Raw genomic sequence first — 7746 nt, forward strand, 5'->3', positions numbered from 1 at the left:
TATCCTAGATCATATACATAATGAGAAATGACTAAAATAAGTGTCTCTGAGGATTATCATCCCCTGATACACTACATACATAGTGAAAATTACTAGTTTGACGAAAGAAAATGATTGACTACAGTTTATCTAATAATTTTCTCACAAGCATCACGTGATATGATCATTTCAAGGATGGCAATTATTATCAAATGTGTGTTTTGATTTGCAGATAATAAAAATGCATGGATGACAAATGAAGAATTTGCAAGAGAAATGCTTGCTGGAGTAAATCCTGTCAAAATTTGCCGTGTCCAAGTATGCCCAATTATTTTAAGTTAATATAATTAGCAATTTGATACCATCCGATCACTTAATTAAGAAACTTCCATTTCTTTCGCGTATATCTTTTGTTTGCAGGATTGGCCTATAAAAAGTAAGGTAGATGGTACAATCTACAAAATAAGTCAAGATGAAATCAAAGAAAACCTAGAAGGGCTATCTGTAGAACAGGTAATCTGAAAACTTGTTATTTATTCAAGAGTTTGCTGCTCTAGAACTGATTCAGTTCAACTTATTTCCAGCTTACGTTCTCAATGTGGTAACAATTATTCTTTATGTGATTCATCAGGCAATAGAGGATAAGAGATTATTTATATTGGACTACTATGATGACTTCATTCCATATCTGGGGCTTATAAACACAACTGCTGCTGATGATATTACTTCTGAAGTGGCACCTAGAGCATATGCTACTAGGACAATTCTTTTCTTGAAAAATGATGGGACTTTAAAGCCATTGGCAATTGAATTAAGTTTTCCACGAGAGGGTCAATTCAATGCGACTCCTGAAGTTTATTTGCCTGCAGAAGAAGGCGTGGAGAGTTGGATTTGGAAGTTGGCTAAAGCCTATGTTGTTGTCAACGACTCCAACTATCATTAACTAATTAGCCATTGGTAATTATATTGTTCTAATTAATATATCAATTTTATACTTTCTATATGCGATACTTATATTAATATTGTAATGATCCATAAATTTTTAGAAAAATTAAAATATATAATAATATATTTTAAGAGTATTTTTATTTATTTTTGGAACATATATAGCAAGGAATAGAGCTAGTCTTATGGTGATTATGTAGTTACTTATTTAAGTGGTTTTGAGTTGGAACCTTGGAGGACCACAGTGAACATTTTTAATTGTTTGAGCTTTCGATTACCATTTTTGCCTCCTGAAAAAAAAAAAAAAAAGAATGGGATAAGAGTCGAAAGGAGTGGTCAGAAACACACCGCCGTTTCTTCTCTCTCCTTCCCTCTGCGTTTTTCGAATTTTCCAGACCTCATAGATTACTTTCCTGTTTCTTTATCCTTCCCATCTCCGTCCACTGAAGATGCGCCGGAGTCTTTCTTCTTCTGTATGTGCGTTGCCATGGGAGCACTGTTTCAGCGTTCTTTCCCTCCTTCGTCTGTGGGTTGCTGTGACGGTGGGAAATTTCTTCCTCCCGTGAAAGGCATAGCTGTCGCCTGAGTGCCTGCTGGTGGGTGAGAGATTTCCGTGATCTGATCGTTATTGCTACAAGTTAAAGTTGTGAAGGTTCTTCTCTTACTCTGTTTCGCATCAGCTGATTTCTCCTCTTTTATTTCTATCGGCGTGGCTGAAGGAAGCATGTCTGGTCTTTTTCTCCTTCCATTTTTGATTGCTTTCAGTGTTGCAGGCCTGTTCAGCATGCTGTCCTTCTTCCCTGTTCGTTTTGCTTGTAGTGGTATATGGCTGAACCTTCTCCTTTTTCCCGTTCCGTCGTGACTGATCTTGAGCTAAGGAGTTTTGAATTCTTCTTTCATTCCTTTGTTGCCTTTGTGGTGAGTCAAAAATCTATCTCCCTTCGTCCTTTTTGTCGTGTCCGTGTGCTGCTTGGTTTTGGCTGAAATTGGGTTTTGATTTTCCTTCCTAATCAAAACTGTTATGCGAGTAAGAGAGGGAGAGTCAAGGGAATTCTAGTAAGTTCTGAATGGAGCATTATAAAACCCATTTAAGAAAGTAATTTCACTATAAAATTATTGGATGGATGTAAGAAGAGAAGATGAGTTTATATTTTGTGTTGTTTGAGTTTAAATTGATCCTTAGAAAGGTATTCAATTTGTGAAGCATGATCAATTTGAATATTAACAAAAAAAAAAAAAATAGAGAGAGAGAGGGGGGGATTTAAAGAATAAGATGAATGCATGCAATGTTTGATAAGATGTATAAGAGGTGGATGTTGGTCATTAATAGAAAGTAAGTGTTGAATAGAGAAGTGGATATGTAAGGTATTGAAAGGATTGAAGGAATGGAGATTTGGTTGAGTGAATTATAATGATATGGAACCCAACTGTTTATAGTGTTGTCAATCTTAAAAGTTAATTTATTCAATTAGAGTAAGTCTATTAAATCCTTCTTTATATTGAGTAGGGTGCTTAGAGGAAGGAAGAGTTCATTGAAATCTTAAGAAATGAATTATAGCAATTAGGAACACTTGAGGTAAGTGAATAGCGTCCCAACTGATTTATCAATTAATTTTTTTATTGAAATTTATTTTGTTACATTGATTATTTTAATAATAATTATGTTGATTGGTGGATACTTTGTCAATTAATTTTTTTTTTCATTTTTAAGTTTTAAGATGGTGGTGAAAAATGATTCATTATAGCATATGAATGTTTTACTCCTTATGAAATATCCTTTCAGGATTAATAAAAAAAAAATTTCCTTTTTATTAGCATTGGCAATTTTTGATTATTCAATAAATGCAAGCATGAGCATTAGATGTGAAACTTGATTCTGACAAGTTTTAATGCTTAAAAGTATTCGTGCGAGTTTGATTTTGAGAATGAGAACTGTATCTTGAAAGTGATGATTTTCTCGCATGTTTGAAAATGGTTTTAAAAAGGGGGATTTATACAGAACACTGATTGCTAACGGCAATTCCGTTAGCCCTTGGCACGCCATGGTACACCTAGCTAGCAGGGTGTTTATAGGAGGTGCTAGCCCCGTCCGATGGCCAACGCACGTGGAACGGAGGGATGGTTATTCGTGAGCATCGTACTCACGTTTGTTTTTTGTGGCTTCGACTGCGTTTGGTTAGCACTACCCTCGTGGATTGTGTGTCCACGTTTGTTTCGTGGTTTCGGCCGCGTTTGGTTATTTACCCTCGTGGATTGTGTGTTCACGTTTGTTTTCGTGGTTAAACCGCGTTTGGTTATTTACTCTCGTGCACTGTGTGTCCACGTTTGTTAATTGTTCTGATAAGTCCCTATAATTATGAATCCAATTATTTGATGATTTTATATATCATTGGTTTTTGTTTAGTAATTTATTTATAAATATTTATTTCATTTATGTGCTTTTTTGAAATCAAGTAATATTTTCATTTACTATGATAGTTTAATGATATGAGAGTTTATTTGAAATTTTATTGAGCCATTTTATTATGAAGTTTATTAATTTTTTTGGAAACTGTTGTTTCTTTAATTTACATAATCATTTTAAACTTTCCTTTTTATTTATGTTAAATTATTCTTTGTTGGTACGTTATTCACTAGAAAATAATTTTTGGTCTCAGATATCTTAGCTGATGCTGATCCTTATACTAATCTTGAGAATTTTTACGCGTGCTGAGTGGAGAGTTGATGGAAGTCCTTCCTTTGATGTAATGACAATTTATGTGTATTTCATTCTGGAAAATATGGCTAGGTGCTCCACATTTATAGCTAGGGTTTCTAATTAATATATATATATATATATATGTATGTTGTTTGCTGGCTAAGAGGAGCTGAGCTCCTAATTGATATAAGATTTTTGTAAAAATTTTGTATTGTAGAATTTTAAGAGATTTTACGTACAAGGGTTTTTGTTGAAATTTTTACAAAATGTCAAAGCTTTTTATAATGATTAGTATCAATATAGATCTGATTATATTTTAAAAATGAAATTAATTTATGTTTTGGGACTTACGGGAATGTGTGGCATGGTTCACACCCCGTGTCGGTCACCCTCAAATTTTGGGGTGCGACAAATATTTTTACGTGTACATCATGATCACAGGTTACACACTCATGCTGTCGTTGAACCTTTCGTCATTGCAACGAATCGACAGCCCAGTGTGCTTCATCCTGTTTACAAACTTCTAGCTCCACACTTTGTTGATACTATGAAGATAAATGCTCTTGCTCGACAATATCTCGTCAATGCAAATGGCGTTATATAGTCAACATTTTTTGCCAGGAAGATATTCTATGATGTTTACAAGAATTGGGTTTTCACTGATCAAGCACTGGTAGCTGATCTTGTTAAGAGGTAAATATATATATATCATTAAAACAACTTGTAACCTAGGAATAATATGTATTAAGTGTGAATGAACTTAAATCATGTGATAAGTCCTATATTGAAAAAAATTAGGCATAAAATCCATAAACTTGAACCATGAAATTTTGACTTAAGATGCAATGTCTTGTACTATTTTTTGCTTATTTTATTCTATCCCATCTTTCTGGGCATTCTCTCTTTAATAATTTAATCTCTATAGTTTTGACTCAATTAAAACTTGATCTCTATTGAACTTTAACTCTTTACAATTTATTTTCTTTAGTTTTATTTATTTAAAATTTTATTCCCTACATTTTAAAAAATAAAATTATAAATAATAAAGTTATTATTAAAGCTTAGGGACTAATGTTTTAAATGGCCAAAACTGAAAGGACTAGGTTATACTGAATTACAACATATGAACTGAATTGTATATTGAGCTAAAGTTTAAAGATTTAGTTACAATCAAATTAAAAGTATAGAGACTCAATGGTTAATTTTTTTTTTTCAAAAAGAAGAGTTTGATTATATATATAGAAGGTAATGGTAATGATTCCTTTTTTTTTTTTTTTTTGGGCTTGATTTAGGAGAATGGCAACCGAAGATTCAAACTCTTCTCACGGCCTTGACCTTGCAATTAAAGATTACCCTTATTCTGTTGATGGACTAGATATATGGTTTGCAATCAAGACTTGGGTCCAAGATTATTGCTTCTTTTATTATGAGTCAGATGAGACTGTTCAACGAGACACTGAACTTCAATCTTGGTGGAAGGAACTCGTTCAGGTGGGTCATGGTGATAAGAAAGATGATCCAAGCTGGCCTGATATGAAAAATCGTGACGAGTTGATAAATTCTTGCACTATTCTGATATGGATTACTTCAGGCCTTCATGCTGCTGTTAATTTTGGACAATACCCATATGGTGGTTATATCCTAAACCGACCGACCATGACTAGACGTTACATGCCTCAGAAGGGTTCTCCTGAATATGAAGAGCTCAAGACTAATCCAGAGAAAGCATTCTTGGGAACCATTAATTCCAAGAAGCAAGCGATCAAAGTCATTTCAGTGTTAGCTGTCTTGTCCAGACATTCTTCTACTGAGGCATACCTTGGAGAATTTGACAATTCTGATTGGATATTAGAAAAAGAGCTCTCCAAGGCACTTAAGAGGTTTAAAGACGAACTCAAAAAGATTGAGGAAAGAATAGAAAGAGATAACAATGATGTGAAACTCAAAAATCGACATGGTCCTGCTAATATGCCCTACACCTTGCTTTATCCTAACAGTGAACCGGGGCTGAGTGGGAAGGGAATCCCAAATACTATCTCTATCTGAAGGGTTGATCAACCAAAACTGAATTGTTTAATCCAATGAAAGACCCATATTTCATTATTATGATTCAGAGCTGGAAGATGCTTGCTGGATACTGATATTGTTAAATTACTGTGTGTTCAATTAGTTATTTCTTTCCTTCTATTTTACAGTTTTGAGTCAAGATTCTTGCCATCAAGTATCCCATTTGCATGTACTCCATTTTTTGTCTTATACTTTGCTCTCTAGCCTTTAATTTTTTTTGTTAGAGAATTTAATTGATGGATTTTAGGTTGAAATGTTTAATTGATTTGAAGAAAGCATTGGAGCACCCATATATGAATTGAATTGGACACAATTTTGTGACTGCCGTGGTCCTGATGGTCACTTGCTGGATATCTTAATTTTGTGACTATTTCTTGGCTGTGCTTTGTTATTTCATCATTTCCAGTTTATTAGATGCAAAATTATTTGGAGGTCTAATTTTATTAGACTTCAATGGACGATTCTACAAAAATTCATGTAACTAGTTGGAATTGAAATTCACGTACAATAGTTGACATACATATGGATATAGTGAATGTTTTATATTTATTTTCCTCACTGGTTTTATGATTTAGAACCCATTAGAATAAAATTCAAAAATATAAGGTCATATACCCGAAAGGAAATTTTAATCTTTGCTTCAATTCTACGTTCTTTGGGGTATATGATCTGTATACTCAAATATTTAAACTTGGATAACAGCGCCATTTGATTCATCATAAATTAAGAGGGGGTTTTGTTCTCTAAAAAAAAACTAAAACGTCATTGTATAAAAAAAAAAAATTAAAACATCTTATGCAAAAGTGCACATTTGGTGCTCTAATCTTATATAAAGTTTTAATTTAGTTATTTAATTTTAAAATTAAAAGATATATTTGGTGCTCTAAACTCATTTTTAGTGTAATGTTTTTCTTTAATATTTTGAAATAGTGCAACATTAGTCAAACCATTACAAATATTAATTTTAATCATCAGTTGACTAAAAAATTAATAACTAAGAGAAATTACATAAATTAACTCAAAAATTATAAAAAAAATTAAAAAATTACAAATAAATATCATTTGAATAGGGCTACACATAAGCAAGGTCACGCAGGGAATCATCCCTGCTCATGTGCAGCTATCAATCTAACAAATATGGCTCTAGAAAGGTGGCTCCTCTCGCCTTTTTACTAATCATAGAGCCTTTCGGCTCTATCAACAGTACCGTCTTTTATGCTTGGCTACGTGAAGAGATTTTAAAAAAAAAAAAATTCCTTCATCTTTCTTCTTTTGAATTTGTGTCGGAAAAGACAAGTCTCAGGACAGTGTATAGTACAAATTGAAGGCAACATATCTAGTTTAATTTTATATATAAATCCGTAAATTAAGGAATCACTCATCTTCTCCATTTTTTTCGTGAAAAAAGCTTTTGGTTTTATTATACATGTTTACCGGGCATGAATGAGACAATGAGCAGAGCTGGGAATAATGTGAGGTGAAAATAAAAAATAAAATTAAAAATTAAATCCATTGCCATTTCTCAATTTCCCCTCTCCTTTCCCTTTCTTCTTCTTGTTTTTTTTTTTTTATAAAAGGAGGGCATAGAGCCCGTTTCCTCCTTTCCCTTTCTTCTTCTTCTTCCCCTTTTCTTTATTGAAATGAAAATCAAAGGAAAAAAAAAAGATGCTCAGTCCTGGACAATCACATATCTGGTTATGCTACTTGCCAACGTATCTTCACAACTTTCCATAATGTCATCCGATCGCCAATTGGCTTCTTCGATCCTCTAGCTCACGAACTCACAATTTCTCATTAATGTCCTTACCTAGGCTTAGCAAAGAGCAGGCCACCCCTAGCCCACCACATGACCACATGTACTCCTTTGTTCATCTTTTTTGTTCCTTAAATCGTGCTTGAATTTTGGCCCAAAAAATAGTGCTTGAATATGTTAGAAAAAGGGAGAATGACATAAGTTTCTAAGAGGGTTAATTAATTAAAATGCCAAGCTTGAAGCATTTACAAGTGAAAATAAATTATTTATTCTTCAACCATAATAAAATTTAAAAAATAAGTTA

At 33.1% G+C, this 7746-nt stretch overlaps 1 pseudogene; it reads left to right on the forward strand.

Moving 5' to 3' along the window:
• The first annotated feature begins 213 nt into the window (after positions 1-213).
• LOC129288415 (seed linoleate 9S-lipoxygenase-3-like) lies at positions 214-6013 on the forward strand (annotated as a pseudogene).
• Positions 6014-7746: the final 1733 nt, after the last annotated feature.

Source organism: Prosopis cineraria, unplaced genomic scaffold (genome assembly GCF_029017545.1).
Source record: "Prosopis cineraria cultivar Desert tree isolate PC_DT_omini unplaced genomic scaffold, ASM2901754v1 PC12, whole genome shotgun sequence".
In the NCBI taxonomy this organism is placed as follows: domain Eukaryota; kingdom Viridiplantae; phylum Streptophyta; class Magnoliopsida; order Fabales; family Fabaceae; genus Prosopis; species Prosopis cineraria.